The sequence below is a fragment of the Bos indicus genome, chromosome 2, assembly GCF_029378745.1.
Source record: "Bos indicus isolate NIAB-ARS_2022 breed Sahiwal x Tharparkar chromosome 2, NIAB-ARS_B.indTharparkar_mat_pri_1.0, whole genome shotgun sequence".
Classification (NCBI taxonomy): Eukaryota; Metazoa; Chordata; class Mammalia; order Artiodactyla; family Bovidae; genus Bos; species Bos indicus.
In genome coordinates this window covers 15,555,197-15,575,257 of record NC_091761.1, presented here as the reverse complement: position 1 = coordinate 15,575,257, position 20,061 = coordinate 15,555,197, and the positions used below count along the sequence as shown (strand labels likewise).

Sequence of the window (20,061 nt, the reverse complement as noted above, 5' to 3'; positions counted from 1 at the left end):
TATGCTGATGTTGAGACTTTTTAAAAATGCTCATGGCTTGAAAATGTTAACTCTTCGATTGGAATCTTAAGTTTTCTGAGTGATTTGAAGGGCTTGCCTGTATTTCTGACTGATTTACAAATCTTACAATGTTACAGTGGAGACTACTTAGATTTTACCTTCATGCTTTATTTAGCTGGCTGAATTTTCCGTTAAAAAAAAACAGAAACGGCAGTTTCCTAGCTCCTTTCTGTGGAAACAAAACAGGCATTCGCTTACTGTGCTTTTACCCTATTGACTAAAATTCAGTGTTTTATACAAACTTGTAACATTGATCTTCTTCTTAATAAGTAAATAGGAGCTTTAATGATTTTGGAATTTGATGCAAAAGTATTTTTTGTGGGTGAGTTTGCTTAATAAATGTTTGGAAGTCTATCCTGTCCTTTTTAATACTGTGAATCTGTGCTTAAATTTTTTTGTAATGAACGATTCTCCTTAAATCTCTCTTTTTCACATACACACGCATGAATCCAGCATAAATATTGAAAGATCTTTGCTTATTTTAGAATTGTATGATCATTTATTTACATTTACTCTATGAAATGCTGCATAAAGTATTCAGTATAGGAGTGTGGCTATATGAACTACTCTGATGGAAGACACACACACAAGCTCTCATCCTGTGTAACATCCCTCTTGGATCTGTGAAAGTGGATATACAGCGACCTGCTTTGTCACATCATGTTCATGTCAAGTGAACCTCATATCAAGTCAACCTCACTTCTTCCTGAGACATAACCTTACAACAAAGTACCTCCTGACTTGCTTTGATGGGTCAGATATTTTTGGACAAGTGTTGAGGCACATCACCTCATTTCCATAGCTATTAATAGTTTTACATATAATTTTTGCCAGTGCTCACTGGGTTAGAAAATGAAGAAGCAAACGTTTTTGCTAAACTGTCTCACAGGTTTTAATGCTAATAGTGCCTTCTTACCATTTAACATGTCTAATCTTTCTAATGAAATTCTGTGATCTAGTATCCAATAGGGATCTGTTATGGCATCACACCTGAAGCCTTCATTTAAGGCATTGGGTGTTTCACTAAAGGGAAAACTGCCTTCTTTGTACCTGTTAACAATTTAGGGGAAAAAAAAATAATTGCAGGGTTCAGTTCAATGGAAGAGCACTAATTTAAAAGAATTCTCCCTTAAATGATGAAACCATTACAGCATTATTCCAGGGAATAAAATCAACTGCAGCTGATTTCTTGATTTTATTAGGAAAGATAGCCCATTTGGTGATCTGCAATGTTTAAATCAATTGAACGACAGTGAAATCTCTCCCCTGAAATGGCTATTACACAGCTTGCAACCTTTTGTTCAAGAGATTAAGTTTGCATCTCCTCGCATTATCTCCTTGTAATTGGAAAACTTTCATTTTGACAGAGAAAATGTGCCAGTACCCCTGTGAGCTTTGCCACAAGCCAATGCAGAATGCCATCTGGAGGATGCATGCCCCAGTCATGCAACAGCCTCCTGTCGGTTTGTATCTGGAACTTTGCAACAGAACAACTAATAGCATCTTAAGCTCCATTTGTCTAGCTCACTAGTGCTCTTGGCAGAGGTCATAACCAGCAGTGGTTTTGTTGATTTGCTGCATCAAATGTAATTAGGTTAAAGCACTCACTGACAGAGGCTCTGATAATGGCATAAAAGCCTCAGGCTCAAGTTTACCCATTGTGTCAAATTTAAGTTTAGGTCAACAAAGACATACTAATTTCATCACTGGAACAATAGAACTTAGTAATTTTTAAAGATGCTTATTTGGGATAACAAGATTCCCTTTTCTTTGGACCTCACAATCGTCTCATGTTTTTCCTTGTATTTTTCAGTCATTGGCTTCCAATGAAGTGGTTGATATCTCCCGCTAGAAGAGGTTAGTGTCATAATGCGCCAGCCGTACATCCCCTCTGAACCTTACTTTTGAGTGTCTTGTGAAAAACAATAAGATGTTTTTATCAGGATAGATAAAATACCTTTGAACTCTAGCAGTTTCATATTCAGAGGGTAGAGGTAACATTATTACTGACCGACCTTTTAACCCTTGCTCACTGGAAAACTCCAGTTGTGTCAGAAGCCTCTTTATAAATGAGTAAGTTTCAGGCTCTGAGTAAAATGGAGAAACCATTACTTGGGGTTGAATTTAGGGCAAAGCTGGACCCAGGACATACAACTCTTAGTTGCTCTTGAGTCAAAAGAAAAATACAAAAACTTTCTGCAGAGAAGGAGGTATAAGGTTTAACAGTTTCCTGCATAAATGTTGTGTTAACAAGTCAGCAGGGGCCTGTGCAAGAGAGGCAGAGCAGGGACTTGGTCTCAGCAGGGTGGTAGCACTTCCCTGGAATGGCTGGGCTGATCATCTGGATGAAGCTTCTTAAACATGTATAATATCATGTATGAAACGAGTCGCCAGTCCAGGTTCGATGCACGATACTGGATGCTTGGGGCTGGTGCAATGGGATGACCCAGAGGGATGGTATGGGGAGGGAGGAGGAGGGTTCAGGATGGGGAACACAGGTATACCTGTGGCGGATTCATTTTGATATTTGGCAAAACTAATACAATATTGTAAAGTTAAAAAAAAAAAAAAAAGAACTAGCAGAGGAGTAAAGTGTGATGTCATATGCAAAATAATAACTTGTGCATATTTTATTGACCTCTAAATTTCCTCTCCCTTCTATTGATTGTCTAACATCCCTCCAATACTAGCACCTGCAAAGAAATCACTCTGAAATTTCTGGGGGTGGGCAGGGGTGGTGGCAGTGATTTCTGTGGACTTTGTACCTCACTGTACAAGCTGTCTTAGTTTGAGTGTTCCAGGTACGTTGCTTTTGATAAAAGCAACAGACATAATGTGAGAATGAGGTTAAGTAAGTGTTTATTTGAGGATTTAATATCTCACACTCTAGGAATAAAGCAATTATCATGCTGTTAATTTCATATTCATGTATGGCTTATTTATTTGTTGTTTACCTCTCTGCATAATGAAAATGCCATGGAAATCTGCATCTTCTGGTGCTCTAATTTTAAATGATGCTAAATGTTATGTATAATTTTAAGTTACAGATTGCTAATTCTATTCTATTTTAAATACTCTATGTATGAGATGCCCCTATGTTCTTGCAGAATCCTTTTTAAGCAGAATCAAAGCGTAATTGTCTAAGTAATTACAGAATAAGTAGTTAATTAAAACATGAATTTTAAGCATTATATTTTGAACTATATATTTATTGGAAGCATATATTTATATATGTATGTGTGTATATATATATATATATATGTTTATGTATATATATCTGCTGTACCTCTAAGAATCAACACCTTAATTACTTTTTTGACAAATGTAATATAGGCAGAAGATAACAGCACATTTCCCCTACTGGTAAATTATTTGTATCTGGTTTACTTATTATCTCATGGCAGAATCAGTGTTTGAAGTGGTTCTGAAAGCTTCAGGGCACTGCTATTTTCATCTGTTTACATGACATGATATTTTTAAAGAACCTGTCCCTGGCAGAATGCTAAGCCAATTCATCTTCTGGGGATATAACTAAGAAAAAGAAATTCATATCCAACATATGTGCAGTCTCTCTCCAGTCTGGGAATCCACTCAAGTTACATGCCTCAAATTCCACTTCCTGACCCTTCCTGACTCTTCTCTGCTGAATACCGGATCCATATCTGGTATGCCACACACACATCCAAGTTTGTCTAAATATTTTATTTATTCAACAAGTATTACTGTGTGCCCACCATGTACATAGATAAGGTCCCTGTTCCTGGGCATCTGTGCCCAGAATGAAAGGATAACACACAGATGTGAAATACTGAATAAATCATACTGCAAGTCGGTATACATTTAAATACTCCAAAGGCAGAGACTGTTAAGGAAACTCATTTCTGAACACCCTTAACACAGTCTGCAAAGCTTGGTGTGTGCCAGTTGTTCAATTTCCATTGTTATTTACAAAAGTGAAGCTTTGAATTAAGAGAGAAAAAAAAAAAAAAGCACCATCTGCCTACCAGAGTAATAATGCTTGGTTTTATTCCCAAGCATATCAACCACTGGCTTGGCATTTTAACTAACAGAATCACTTTTCTCATTAGAGTGTGTCTGTGTCTACAAAGGACCTTTTTTCCCTGGTTGCTCATTTTAACATTTCTGCCCTCTGATTTAGCCTTTTGATGAACTTGAAAGCGTTCTATTTATTAGTATGGTCAGCTTGTAAAATGACCCTTGCATTCTAGGTAACTCATGTACAGATTATTGGCTTTTGCCAGTTACTTAGTAAATCCTTTTTATCAATTGATAGTTTATATTGAGTGCTTAGTTTTTGCAGACAAAAAAGGCATATATATATAGCTCTTAAAAGGTGCAAGTCAAAGAAAAAGTGCACATGAAAATACTCTGTTTTAAGAAGAACCTTCTTATTGCCAGATTGAATGTTACATATTTATTCATTCAGTCAATCATTTACTCAACAAATATTTATTGAGTGTTGTGATGTGTCAAGTACTCTGTGATTCACTGGAGACATAAAGATGAATAAATTATGCATGATGTCCGCCCTGCCCTCTATGCATTTAGAGGAAGTAGATAGCTCTGCCAGCTAGAACCTTGTTACTCCAAGTGTACCTGAGGGTTGCACCTAGAAGCTTGTTAGAAATGCATACTCTCCTTCTGTATTTTTAACAAAATACCCAAGTGAATTGAAGTTGGAAAATCCAGAAGGATTATGGAATGCTTTATAGAAAAGCTTATAAACAAAAGTCATCAAGTTTTATTAAAAAAGGAAGGAAGACACATTTAGGCAGGTTATAGTGCTTTCTTATTCATTTTGGGCTGCTATAAGAGAATATCAGAGACTAGGTGGCTTATCAACAACAGAAATTTCTTTAACACAGTTCTGAAGGCTGAGAAGTTCAAGATCAAGGTGCCTAGGAGATTTGCTGTGTTTGCTGTGGGCCTGCTTCCTGGTTCACTGTATCCTCACATGGGATAATGGGCAGTGGGACTTTTGGGGTCTTTTTGATTAGGGCACTAATCCCATACAGGAGGGCTCTGCTCTCATGACTCAACCACCTCCCAAAGGCCCCACCCTCTAATACCAGGACATTGGTGATTAGGTTTCAACATATGACTTTTGGTGGGGGCTGGGGAACACAAACATTCAGTCATAGCAGAGAGGATTAGACATAAATCTAAAATGTGACTCAAGAAGTAAGCTAGTTGGAAATATTTTAAGAAAAGATGGGAAGTGACCCAGTAATTGGTTGATGATCCAGAGTAGGGGTAGTAGTGATTGATAAAATTTGGTAAGATGAGACTCAAGGCTGAGAGGAGGCAGAATGATTTAGATTTGGGACTCTAGAAGTAGGGACCAGTTGTCAATGATAATAGAGGGATGCGGGGTGGGACTTTCTTATCCAGAGCATGTCAAGGTAACTATTAGTGTTTTCAAAGGTGATTTCTAAATTAATTTTTAGGGCTGACATTTTTTGAATCTTAAAATTTTAGTGAAAATCAACAAGTAGATATAAATCAAGGTATAGTGTCTTATATACATCAATTTTTCTAAAATACCTATAATTGATTAGACCTTAGGTATGGGGAAAAAGGAGTTAGGTAAACTGGATTAGTAATGCTTCAAAATTAATGGTGACTGCCAGTAGGAGAAAAAGGCTCCTTACGTCTTTATCTGCATAGCGTTGTATCTTTATAATCAAGCAAGGTCCTACCAAAACTTTGAGAAAATCAGTTCTATCTGTGGTGCCTTGATCATAGTTTATGTCCCCCTCCTTCTCAGCTGCCATAGTCTTGAACACACAAAGGAATAAAGATACCATTATGGGAAAAGTCAATGAGGGTATTATTGAGGGACTGGTGACCTTTTCAAATACATCCTTTTGAATCACACCATGTCAAGCGGTTTCTGTCCCCTTGTGAGGTCCATCCTCTACACAGGGATGCTTCCATTCTCAAGTTGGAAAGAGTTTGGAGGGGGCAATTCTGTGTAAACCAATTAACCCTGAGATAATCATAAAATATGTCCACTGGCTTATTAGGCCCTTAAGATAGCCTCTGAAAATGATTTCATTTCTGAGATACTTTAAAAATGACATCCATCCCGGAGGAAAAAAAAAGATGAAAAATAATGAAAAAAGAAAGCTATCCATATCTCACATTTTATGGGCATCTGTTAGTGTGGCATCCAGTGTGCTTGCACACATGACTTCTCTGCACATAAGCCTGAGCTGACAGCGGGAAGCCTGCGGCCCTCCAGTAAATGACAGACTTAATCAGTGAGATGCAGAGCCCAGGGCAGTGTCCTGGACAAAGTTTACCTTACAAAGCTCAGAGAACGCCCTCTGAACATCTTTAATGCTGATATTTCCCGTGCATCAGCACAACTCTGAGAAGTTATTCTTTTCTCTGAAGAAAGTGTCTCAAGACAACTTGATGGATAAGTCCAGGATTTTTTTCTTTATCAAAAAGTATGGGAAGCTGGACATGTGAGAATAACTATGCGGGGGTTTGGAAGAAGAGTTTTCTAGCTGGAGATGGGGTTCATTTGTGAAATTTTTGTTGCAGACTGAGATTAACTGATTGAATCATTTGAAATGATATTTTCAAAGTGAATTTTTAAAAATAATTTAGACCCATTTTGGGGTGAACATTTCCTACATAGCCATAGAAATGTGACCTCATGAAATGAAATCGTAGGTATATACTGAGCATTTGTTGAAAGTATAATACTTCTCATAACTGTAGTTCCGTAGGTAAAGATGTTGCATTATTTATATGAGTTATGTATACACAGATGACTAAACCACTAGTGGCAAATCTTCAGCATTTAAGGGTAGATTTGATATTTTATTTATGAAGATCTTGCTGCTGCTGCTGCTAAGTCGCTTCAGTCGTGTCCGACTCTGTGCGACCCCATAGACGGCAGCCCACCAGGCTCTGCTGTCCCTGGGATTCTCCAGGCAAGAACACTGGAATGGGTTGCCATTTAGGTTGAAAGAAAGATGGAATGAAGAATGGATGAAAGGAAGGGGGGAAAGGAAAAAAGAAAGACCATGTAACTATGAAGTAAGAACACTTTTACACATATGTATTGAAAATCTCTCATTAGTTCCACAGGGAAGCAGCAAGGCTTTACAATTCCTTTCAAAGAAACTGTGATGGAAGCAAACATTTGGGTATCTGTGTTTCAGTGTGTTTGTCTCAAATAGGCTTCATTGTTCTGTGGTCAGATTTAATGCTTATGAATTACTTGATGTTAGCAGTCACTTTTCAATAGTTAGTTCTATAATGAAAGCCACAGTACACATAAAAATGCACTATTTCTATCACTACTAAAAGTAGAAGTTCTCAGTCTGATTATTTTATGCCTGACAATGAGAATTTATAAAACAGAATAAACATCATATAATTGGAAAGTACAGAGCAAGTCAGAATATTTTCTTTAATTCCTCAATGGATAGCTGCATATTATGAGAAAATTCATTAGGATCAACAAATACCGGGTTGTTCAAAAAGTTCATTCAGGTTTCTCCACATGATTACCATTTCTGAAAATTTAAGGGTAGAGTCAAAAATTATTTTCTAACAGACACACTAAGATCATATTTTCCCCTCCTATCTACACTGGACAGCCTTTGGCTCAGTGTCAGTTCTATATTTTGTCTCTCTTTATGCCAATATTTTATCTCAAACTTTTTTTCCCACTGCTTCAGAGTCCCACCAGTGAGAATGACTCAAAATAGCTTTCCCAGTTAAGGAAATCAAAACAAAAAAAGAACAGGGTGCTGACAGAGTGACTGGCTACTGGAGTTCAGCCTGTGAAAGAGAAAAATGTGGCAGCACAAGTGGCAGCTCATAAATGATCATCAGTGGGAAGATGCCATGCATCGTGTGGCCTCTGTCTGTTAATTTAACGCGATGCACTTGAGTGTAGAAATAATGGGCTCTGTCAGCCTTATTAATTATCTATGCTTGTTCTAGAAGTCAGGATCACGAAATGCCTCCGAACCACCTGATGTAATGGGCCATTTTAGAGCTCTATATGCAAGTCTCTGAGCGAGCAATTGGCAATCCCCACAGCTAGCTCATCTGCAGTGAGGGATGTTGTGCTGAGCTGAACTCGCATACCAGCAATACTGCCACAAGATGATGGAATAATCGATCTTTCTAGAGTGGATTTCTTTAGCCTGGTGGGACAAATTTCCTAGTTAATGAAAACATTTTGATGCCTGGGGCGCTTCCCTAGCTCATGCTGCCTCTGTGTGTCCATTATAGTTTACATATACTGCATTGAGGTTAATGGTGGAAGCAAATCAGTCTGTTATAATTACTCACATTCATTTATTTGGTGTATTCTTTCACATGGTCCTTTGAAAGCAAGAGCACAATCTAGCAGATAGCTAGCTTGGGAACTATTAATACCTTCATGCCTGAGAATTTACTAATGGGACATTTCAGGGAAAAAAAAAATTGTGGCTGCTGAGGGCCATTGCTTCTCTCATTCTTCAAGTAGGCTGATCCATTTCACTGTGTGTGTGTGTGTGTGTGCATTTACACGATGAGCTGTTGTTGAGACCATGTCTCTCTTTCTGACTTGGATCTCTGTGTTAAGTACACAATGATCCTGTAATGCCTGTTTGTGAGGGGATAGGTATTCTAGTGAAAGCACACAAAGTTTGGGTAGAGAAACTTAGGTTTCAGTTCTTTTTGATACTTGCTGGCTATTTGACCTTGGGCAAGTCGCTTATCTTCTCTGAATCTCTGTTTATCACCTCTAAAATAATTATAGTAATATCCATTCAACTTATGAGATTATTATTTGAGGATCAAATTAGATTATAGAACTCATAATAAAATGCTTTATTGGTGTTTGATGTCATTATCCCTCCATTACCACTACGACTAGCAATAGTACTACTCCTATCATTATTATTAAGTAAACTTTAAGATCTGAGCTACTCCAACAGATTTCTAATATTGTGATACTCTTTCTTACGAAGTTCAGGAAAGCATCTTATTGCTTTTGTTGTCTATGTGTCTATGTAGCTAGTATCCAAAGAATGCAATCTTCTTAGGTCATTCTGGAAAGAAAAATCATTATGAATGAATAAAGGTGAAAACTTTATCAAATATTAAGGTCTACATACCACATAAGAGTTAGGCAGCAATCTAGTTAGATGAAGATGATTATTTAGTCTCTTCCCATTGTAACTAGATTGATAACCAAATTTAGCAATGCCATTTAGATGTATGTCTAACCAACACAGAATAATTAGTAAATTAATATATCCCAACAGAGCTTTTCCCTGTACTCTTTAACAGGGAAAGCTAACTGTTCAACTGAAGTGACAGGACACAGAGTAAGTCATTTAACCCACCTGAGTTTTAGTTTTATTGTATAAAATGAGGAAATAAAGATTAAATGAAGTTAAATGATTTCTAAAGCCCTCTTTAGCTCTGAAAGATTTGCTCTTTGATCTGCATGTCTTTGAGTATGACATAGTAAATGATATTATACTTTTCACATCAGGAAAATAATCATCTTCAGCCATTTGAAATAACTCTTCTCATTCAACTTTTATTGATTATAATACCTGTTCATTTCCTTTATAGATCTTACCACAGTCTCTATTTATCTTGTTTATTTGCTTACTTTCCTGTTTAGGGTTTGCCTGTCTATGAGCCTAGAGACTTTCTGATCACAGATAGATGTCCAGTGCCTCGAAAAGGGAGTGCATGGCACATAATTGGGAGGCCAATAAGTATTTGTTGAATGAATAAATAAATGAGTTCATGAATTCTGCTGTTTCTAAAGTACAGCCTTCTTATTTAAAAAAAAAAACAATTTTATTGATTGATTGTGCTGGGTCTTTATTGCTGCTCGGACTTGTCTCTATCTGCTGCAAGTGGAGGGTGCTCTCTCATTGCAATGTGAGGGCTTCTCATTGAAGTGGCTTCTCTTGCTGTGGAGCATGGGCTTTAAGGCACACGGCCTTCAGTCGTTACAGCTCCCAAGCTCTAGAACACAGACTCAATAGTTGGGGTGCATCGGCTTAGCTGCTCTGAGTCACGTAGGATCCTCCCAGACCAGGGACCAAAACCTGTGTCTCCTGCATTGTCACGTGGATTTCCCACCACTGAGCCACCAGGGCAACCCTCAACAGCTTTCTTATTCCTTAAAATAATTACACCAGAGTTCAGTGGGATACAGTTGTGGTTGAATCTACTATTCATGTAAAAGAATCACTAGGGGATAAAGTTAAATATTTTGTTTTCTATATATGAGAACCATCTGTATTTTATTTATATATGGCTTTATTACTTTAGCTAATCTAGAGTGGGATTTTTATCAGTAAGTTTTTTATGTGCTTGGTTTTTTTTTTGCAAGTAAATTTGATTAGCTACATTTGTTCCTAACATTTATGATTAGTTGTCATACTTGAATGAATAGTAATTCTAAATAAAATTTTGCAATTATTTTATTTTGAAAAATGAATTTGTCCATTAGGGGCATGCATTTCCATGTGACAGGAAAATTTTATCACCATTAAATGTGAACTTAAAATTTTAGAATTTGCTATGAAAAGTAATACATCTTGAAATTTCCTACCAAGATATTAGAACATTACCCATTCTTCCTCACTTCAGTAGTTTCCCATAACATGGAAATGTTTGAAGATCTTGACATTTATCTGTCATGAACTCGTTGAATTACTCCTTGCTTCAACACACATTCAAGTTAATGTCAACTGGGGAGCTATTCTCTCAGCTTTAAATTGGTTGGAAATGTAGATCTTTCTTTGTAAGACATTACCTCTTGTACCTTGACTCCCTTTAACTCTTTAGTTCTTTTCAAATTAGAAGAAAGAATTCAAATTGATTTGGAGTGCAGAGTTGTGAATATCAGTGACAGTAGAGCCTGTTATTCCCTGTCATAGGACTCTAATCACTCTCTCTTGAACAGTTAAAGGGGGCATTATCTTTTATTGTCCTTGTTTCTATATAACATAAAATAGTTTTCCTAGCCATGTTAACTGTATAAGCTAACAATTTTTCTCCATTGAAAAGCTGTCACATTTTGGTAGAGTGTATTAACGTCAGTTTGTTGGAGACAGACCTTCGCAACCTTCTCTTACGATGCCCCTGCCCTGCCCTTGGATCTAGGTATTGTTCCTAACAGTACAACTCGACTCATGCATGTTTCACAAGAATACTTTAGATTACAAATTAGACAGGCGGTGAAGGCAAGCCTAGTGAAACACTAGGGAACGCAGGTTGTGGTGACACGGTCAGGAAAACAGAAAGAAAACGATTTGTCTTTGCTTGCTGCAAGCTATCAGTGCCGTGGCCGTGGACAGAACACTCTTCAGAATACCCTTGCTGTGCAGAGAGAATTGAACAAGAGACTCATCACAAACTTCTTTCAGGATCACACGTGTGTGTGCACGTATTTCCATGATACTTTTATTTTGACAATTCTTGAAGGCAACACTTTGCATATTAATTGAGTACAACTGGTTTTGAACAGTCTATAAGAAGGTGCAAATTATGGCTTCAAAGTGACCCAATAGAGGTGCAAATGAACGTTAGCACAACGTTTCTAAAATGGAATCATTTAAAATATACACATATAGTTATGAATTCAGAATCAGTCTACTTCATTTTTTAGTTGGGAGTTTATTGCCTTAAAATGGGAAATAAATGTGTGAATGCTATCCAAGGTGTGAAATTCTCCGTTTGTACCGACTGGAAACTTGGTAATAATTATGAATATAGAAATAGCAGAAATTATACAGAAGTTTAACAAACATTTTAATTTTAAATGCAAGTATTTCAGAGGAAGAATTTAAGATTTGCTTGGAGAGATTTTTTTCTTGCAGGCTTTGATATTAAAAAGTTAGGGATTTCCATACAGCCAACAAATGATACTTTTCTTGTCATTTTAAAAAAGAAAATTGTGTTGACTAATCTTTTTTCTTTCTAAAGCTGCTTATTCTAAATGTCTGAATCTGATAAACCCATGAGCCCCAACTTAACCCAACCTCAGTGAAACTTAACCTTTGCTCTCTCCTCACATCTGTGGACAATGGGCCTCAGCTGCAGGGAGCATTCGAGAAGCTTGCCTAAACTCTAGGCCAGCTGGAAAGTCAGGCTCCCCTGCTTTCAGCCAAATAGACACTGGCACTGAGTTACCCGAGGGCAGAGGTTTAACACGGCTTGAATGAAGCTTGGATTTGAGAGTATCCATCCCCTCAGGTTGATGTCACTGGGAGTCCAAGACTCTTCTTTCATTAACCAGCCTCTCACATGGATAGCAATGGTGACGCAAAACAGCCAACCCCTAAAACAGTTGGTTCTTTTTTATTATTTGTAATTTTGTCTATTTGCATGAGAGCCTGGCAGCATATGGCCTGATGAATTAAAAAAAACAAAACCCTGTACAACCCTCATCTACTGGCTAGAGCCTCCAGTTCGTGGCATCAGTAGGGGCTTGTGTGGCTCCACCTGCCACTTGTCTGGAGAGTCGGGGCATAAACTGATGACCTACGAGGTTTCCACAGCCAGATAGTGCTCGGCTAATGCCATGATTTAATTCCTAACGGTACTGTCAGAAATGGCTAGAAGTGGCAACACCCACTGTTTCAATAGTAAATCTGGTTGGCAAGCTACCCGTTCTCTGCCCTGACTGATATTCTACACTAATTACATCGTATCAGGCCAGCAGGAATAGAAAGGAGTTGAGAGGCTTCGAAACCATGCACACAGGTCAGCAGTGGGTAGAAATACATAGGGATGTATACTCATATTACTGTTCCCCGCTAAAAGAGACCAGCAGCAAACCAGGGGAAGGAACAAACCTCTTTCCAGTGCATTGATTTACTTTTTTATTCACTTGGTCTTTCAAAGTCAAAGATTTATATGATCCCTGGATTTTGGTTTTTCTGTATTAGCCATTTTCTTTAATAATAGTGTTGGAGAAAAAAAAATTATGATATTTTTTGAGAACTGAATCTTTCTTTGCCTGAAACATAGAAATCACAATTTGGATTAATACTTCATAGTTAAATCAAATTGCAAACCCTTTTTCTCTTCTTAATTTTGTATGGGTTTATGATTACACAATGTCAAACCATACAAACATAGAAACAATATACACATCATTAATTTAATGAATTGCCTTGAAGATAAAAAAGCAAGTAATTTTGAAATTCAAAATAATTCTACTAATTCATTTTTATTTAGTTTAGAAATCCTTCATTTCCCCTGCATTTTAAGATTGCTAATAGGGCTTCCCAGGTGGCACAGTGATAAAGAATCTGGCTGCCAATGCAAGTGACTCAAGAGACCCTGGTTTGATCCCTGGGTTGGGAAGATCCCCTAGAGAAGAAAATGGCAGCCAACTCCAGTATTCTTGCCTGGATAGGCAAAATTCCATGGACAGAGGAGCCTGGCTGGCTACAGTCCTTGGGGTCACAGAGTCAGCCATAACTGAGTGTGCAAGCAAATATCAATATGTTTACACTCAAGACATGTAATCAGAATTGCCAGCCATCAAAGAAAAGAAGAAATAATTTGGGGGCAAAAGCTCTATCTTTTTCTGAAGTGAGAGATTTTCCTGCCAAGCCAAAGAGGACACATTCAGTCCTATGACACTGAGCATATAGGACAGTCTATAATACAGAAAACACATTCCTGCTAAATGCTAGGCATTGCTATCTCACTAAATCCCAAGAATATCTGTGTGAGGCATTTCACATGGTGCAATTTAGGCAGCAGCTATTTATTAATATGTGGAAGTGTTTCAACTCTTTATTAACCAGCGTGGCAACACCTCTCTGAGCTGGCTGAACATGGATCCCAAAGATAGGCAGTATTCTACAGATGGAGACACTGCTGCTTAGAGAGGTTAATTAACTTGCTCCAAATCACACAGCTATTGGAAGGCAGAGTCAGCATTCAAGTCCATAGCTGTCTCACTGCAAAACCAAGCTCTCTCTCTTTTTTTTTTTATCCCAATGGTGTTCTGCTGCTATAATGCTTCTTAGAAATTTTGCACTGAAGACTTCAATTTTTTCTAAGATTCTGTCTGTGTAATGTGGATAAAGACATTAGAGATATCCTAACAAGTGAATGGTGACAGTTGACTGAGAGCAGAGCAAGTCTATTTCACTCAAATGATTGCCTTTAGAGTGGTACAAGTTCCTACATATAACTGATGCGTAATAGTTTGTTGAATTAAAGTAAAACATTTATTGTTGTACTTCTACATAGAGAAGTATGTGGGTATATTCTATTATTACTATTATATAATATAATATTAATAATTATATATTATATAATGTATATTATATATTATTTATATAATATATGAAGTATATTATATATAATATAATAAGTATATATATTAATAATTATAAATATTATAATTACTAGCTTTTTTCCCTTTTTTACATAAAATGCAATTATTTGTAAGAGCAAGATATTAAAAATGCTATTAAAAATGCTGTTATTTTTTATCAGTTGAGGTAATTTAGTTTAAATAGAACTGAACCAAGTGAGAGAATTTTGCTTAAATTCGAAATGAACATAAATTTTGAACATAAACTAAAGCTTAAATTATAGGGGATACTTTAAGGTTTAAAATTTATATATATATAAGTGGTTTGTCCTGAGCAGTAACATGTATTCAGTGCTATCTGGTAGCTGGTTTCTTTCTAAGGAAATAAATAGATTTTTACAAAGAATACAGATTGATTATGTGCTGAGCTCTGTCCCTTCTTATGGGTCCAGTCAAGGAAAGACTGGATATAGTTTAATGTGTTTACCATATTCAATTTATTAATAGAAAATTGAATAAGTTCAAGAACATTGAGCTTGCTAGATAAAATGTGGCTGCAAACAGCCCCTGATGTATGAACAGATTTTGTTCTAAGGGTTTATTTGTAATTTGATATTCTAAGACTTTATATGTAAATTTCTATATATAGAACTGCAAAGTCAGATATGTCCTTAATCTGACTAGTGGAATTTATTTTACCTATGATGTAACTCAACTATAGAACTAACTGTGCTTTAGGCCCTGCTTTTCATGGATTATATTGTTAATGAGGAAACAGCATTAAGAGTACAAACAAACCAAAATCCCAGAGTTGAAGTCATGTGCTTCCATATTTTCTCAGGATAAGGCAGAAGTTCGTGGAGGAAAGGACTGAAGGGTGAAGTTATTTGCCAGATTTGCAGTATAACGAGGAAAACATTTTGTAGAATATTGCAAATATGTGTTCCAAATTCCAACTATCCGCATGGGTTATAGCACATAGAATTTAAAACCTGGATAGAACTTTCATGATCAGCAAGTTAGGCATACTCTTGTTTTTATTAAATTTATTTATTTTAGTTAGAGGATAATTACTTTATAAAATTGTGATGGTTTTTGCCATACATCAGCACGAATCAGCCATAGGCAAACACGTGTCCCCCCCATCCTGAACCCCACTCCCACACTATCCTTCCAGGTGATCACAGCACTGGCACTGGGTGCCCTGCCTCAGGCATTGAACTGCACTGGTTATCTATTTTATGTACATAGAGTAATGTATATGTTTCATTGCTATTCTTTCAAATCATCCCACTCTCTCCTTCTCCCACTGAGTCTGAAAGTCTCTTTACATCTGTGTCTTCTCTGCTTCCCTGTACGTAGGATCATCAGTACCATCTTTCTGAAATCCTTATATATAGGCATACTCTTCTGATTTGAGTAAAGTGAAAGTGCTAGTTGCTCAGTTGTGTCCGACTTTTTGTGACCCCATGGGCCCTAGCCTGCCAGGCGCCTCTGTCCATGGAATTCTCCAGCAAGAATACTGGAGTAGGTGGCCATTCCCCTCTCCAGGGGATCTTCCCAACCCAGGGATTGAACCCAAGTCGTCTGCATTGCAGGCAGCTTCTTTACACTCGCGCCAACAAGGAAACCCAAACTGAATGACAATTCTTTCTCCTCCCACTTTATCTAATTCTTAAACACAAGTTAGGTCCAAAGAATCTTCATGCTTTCCCCGGCCCACTTTTCTGTATGCTATGTGTAAGTGCACTATATAGCAAGATAGAGTATTCAAACAAAGGTCTTCATGCCAATAAATGTTTATCTTCTATTATAGCCTTTCTTTCGTGAAAGCATCAATTCTGTTCCCAGGGTCTATTCATTGTGCAAATATTTCTTACATTTCTGTCCTGTGCACAGCACAATACTAGTTGGTGAGTAAACACAGAAACAAATGTGGTTTCTCCATCAAGAAGACTGTCTTCTCAGTCAGTTCAGTCACTCAGTCGTGTTCAACTCTTTGTTACCTCGTGGACTGCAGCATGCCTGGCTTTCCTGTCCATCACAACTCCTGGAGCTTGCTCAAACTCATGTTCATTGAGGCGGTTATGCCATCCAACCACCTCATTCTCTGTCATCCCCTTCTCCTCCTGCCCTCAATCTTTCCCAATATCAAGGTCTTTTCCAATGAGACAGTTCTTCGCATCAGGTGGCCAAAGTATTGGAGTTTCAGCTTTAGCATCAGTCCTTCCAATGAATATTCAGGATTGATTTCCTTTAGGAATGACAGGTTTGATCTCCTTGCAGTCCAAGGGACTCTCAAGAGTCTTCTCCAACACCACAGTTCAAAAGCATCAATTCTTTAGCTCTCAGCTTCCTCTATGGTCCAACTCTCACATCCATACATGACAACTGGAAAAACCATAGATTTGACTAGATGGACCTTTGTTGGCAAAGTAATGTTTCTGCCTTTTAATATGCTGTCTAGGTTGGTCATAGCTTTTCTTTCAAGGAGCAAGTGTCTTTTAATTTCATGGCTGCATTCACTATCTGCAATGATTTTGGAGCTCAAGAAAATAAAGTCTGTCACTGTTTCCATTGTTTTCCCATCTATTTGCCATGAAGGGTGGGACTGGATGTCATGATCTTCATTTTTTGAATGTTGAGTTTTAAGCTGACTTTTTCACTTCCTCTTTTACCTTCATCAAGAAGCTGTTTGGTTCTTCTTCACTTTCAGCCATATGGGTGGTGTCATCTGCATATCTGAGGTTACTGATATTTCTCCCAATCTTGATTTCAGCTTGTGCTTCATCTAGCCTGGCATTTCGCATGATGTACTCTGCATATAAATTAAATAAGCAGGATGACAATATACAGCCTTGACATACTCCTTACCCAATTTGGAACCAGTCCATTGTGCCATGTCCGGATCTAACTGTTGCTACTTGACCTGCATACAGATTTTTCAGGAGGCAGGTCAGGTGGTCTGGTATTCCCATCTCTTGAAGAATTTTCTACAGTTTGTTGTGATCCACACAGTCAAAGGATTTAGTATAGTCAATGAAGCAGAGGCAGATGTTTTTCTGGAATTCTGTTGTGCTTTTTTCTATGATCCAACGGGTGTTGGTAATTTAATCTCTGGTTCCTCTGCCTTTTCTAAACCCAGCTTGAACATCTGGACATTCTCAGTTTACATACTGTTGAAGCCTGGCTTGGATGATTTTGAACATCATTTTGCTAGCATGTGAATATTTTTTTGGAATTGCCTTTCTTTGGGATTGGAATGAAAACTGATTATTTTCAGTGCTGTGGCCACTGCTGAGTTTTCCAAATTTGCTGGCATATTGGTAAGAAAAAAAGATACAGACAAGTAAGTCAAGTAGCAATTCAAGAACTTAAGAAAGTAAAAACATGCTGGTGAAATAAAGTTCAGATGAGAGGTGTCGTGAGTTCAGAAGGAAAGAGTACTGTACTGGAATTGAGATAGATGGGTTCATGGAAGGGCGGGACAGCTGAGGTTGGAACTTGAAAGTATATGTTTGAGTGGATGAAAATGGAACAAAAGAACAGAGCACTGGATAAAAGGACTCAATATCAGTTGGTGATTTATTGGAAAGTGTCAATGAAACAGAAGACAGAGTCTAGGTTTGATGTGTGCTACCTACCTCAAGCCATAATCATCCACTAACCAGTCATGTAGGAACAGTGATAACTTGACCTAGTAGAATGGCCTTCGACTTGGTGGGGGGTGGGGGGAAGGGGAGGTTGTCAGGAGACAGAATTTCATCTCTGCTGGGCACTAGAGATATGGGTTTGGATGAGAAACTAGTCTTTTCCTGCTCTTTCTTTAAATGTGAGATGAGGGATTTGAGTTTGGTCTCTAAAAACCCATCTAGCTCATAATTTGACTACTTGATTCATTTTGATGAAAAGAGTGTAATGAGATCATTGCAGAACAGAGTGAAGGGCTTCTCAGGAAAGGAGTTCTAAAGGGTACCAGAGGAAGCAGAATGACAGAGAAGAGGAGAGCTAAATAGCGGCAGGAGTCAGTGCAGAGGGGCCTTTCAGGGGTCTGGCCCTGAGATTCTGTATCACTGCCTTAGGCTCCCTCTGTGACGCAGCCTTGTTCTCTGCCTACTTGCTTCTCACTGCTGCACTTCCTTCACTGTCATCACCACCCCACCCACTCACCCTGTGCACCCAAATAGTAGAGAGCAGAGAGAGCACAGAGGAAGCAAGTCTCTGCTTCTTTATTGCAGCAGCTCCTGAGCTCTTGCTTTCCCCTCTTTGATTTGTGTATTTTGAATTGCTACTGATGATGGTCACTGCAACTCTGCTCCTTTGGTTTGCAGGTACAAGACCCATGACTCAATGACTGCCTCCTTCAAACCTGCTCAGACATACCTTGGGACAACATTTTCAAGCATCTCCAGCTCTGTGTAGGGTAGAGGAAAGGTTAGTTATGAGTAGGGACTGAAGAGAAACAGAGTAAATGTAACTCTGGGGACCACAAGGGAAAAAGACTCTAGTTATCAAAAAACAGTAGCAGGAACAAGTGGAGAGCCAGGGGCAGTATCCGAAGCATTTCTTTATTTGCCAAATGCAGCCTATGAGGGACTTCCGTCAACAGTTATTTATTGAGTGCCCAAAGACACTGTTATAGATGCTATAATTTTCTGTTAGATCTAAATCATTCTGATAAATGAAAATAAAGTGAACCAGTTTCTTCAAAAAGGATATGATTTTATAACACTTTCTGCTTCATGAGGTAGCACTTACAACATTCACTGTTGTGAAAATCTGTTAGCATGTATACTTTTTTTCTGGTATGGGCTCTATTGTTGAAAGCACCTCAATACACTTCATTAATATTTTTCTTTAAAGTGGTCAACCTAATCAAGATTTCCTAAGTATTACATGGAGAAGGCAATGGCACACCACTCCAGTACTCTTGCCTGGAAAATCCCATGGACGGAGGAGCCTGGTAGGCTGCAGTCCATGGAGTGGCGAAGAGTTGGACATGACTGAGCGACTTCACTTTCACTTTTCACTTTCATGCATTGGAGAAGAAAATGGCAACCCACTCCAGTGTTCTTGCCTGGAGAATCCCAGGGACGGGGGAGCCTGGTGGGCTGCCATCTATGGGGTCGCACAGAGTCAGACACGACTGAAGTGACTTAGCAGCAAGTATTACATGGATATGCTTGCCATTTACTTGTGTTCTGTGAGAGAAGTGCCTCCTGTCATTGAAAATCATCTTGTTGATATCTGTCTCATCCCTTGTCAGGGTCCTCTCCCCCATCAATATACTGATGAACTAGCTGCTGTGCTATTTTGTGTCTCTAGATCTTTGTATAAGTTAAGCCCCTGTCTGGAAATGCATTTCCTTGCATGGAAAATATACATGCAATACGCTTTACAACTGTTAAAAAATCCCCGTTGATCAATTTTCTCCTTCTTTGGGGTCCAGTGTACTCTGTACCAACTCCTATTATCCGTGCTCTCAAACAGTGTTCACAGTTATTTCCCCAGTTTCTTTTCCCAGCTAGACTTTATGAATTCATTGAAAACAAGGACTGTGTCTTTTTTGTGGTTATATCCTCACAGTGTAAAGAGAAGCTCAATATCTGTCTAATAAATTAGATGAATGAATAAATGGATGAGTGGGTGGACAA

At 38.1% G+C, this 20,061-nt stretch overlaps 1 long non-coding RNA gene across 1 annotated transcript in view; it reads left to right on the top strand.

Moving 5' to 3' along the window:
- The window catches only part of LOC139186950 (uncharacterized), a 29,980-nt gene extending 9,919 nt beyond the window's left edge, over positions 1-20,061 (top strand). Inside the window, exons 2-3 of the long non-coding RNA XR_011570638.1 lie at positions 1,874-1,917; positions 18,739-20,061. This is a non-coding gene — a long non-coding RNA (uncharacterized lncRNA). The remainder of the gene's footprint in view (positions 1-1,873; positions 1,918-18,738) is intronic.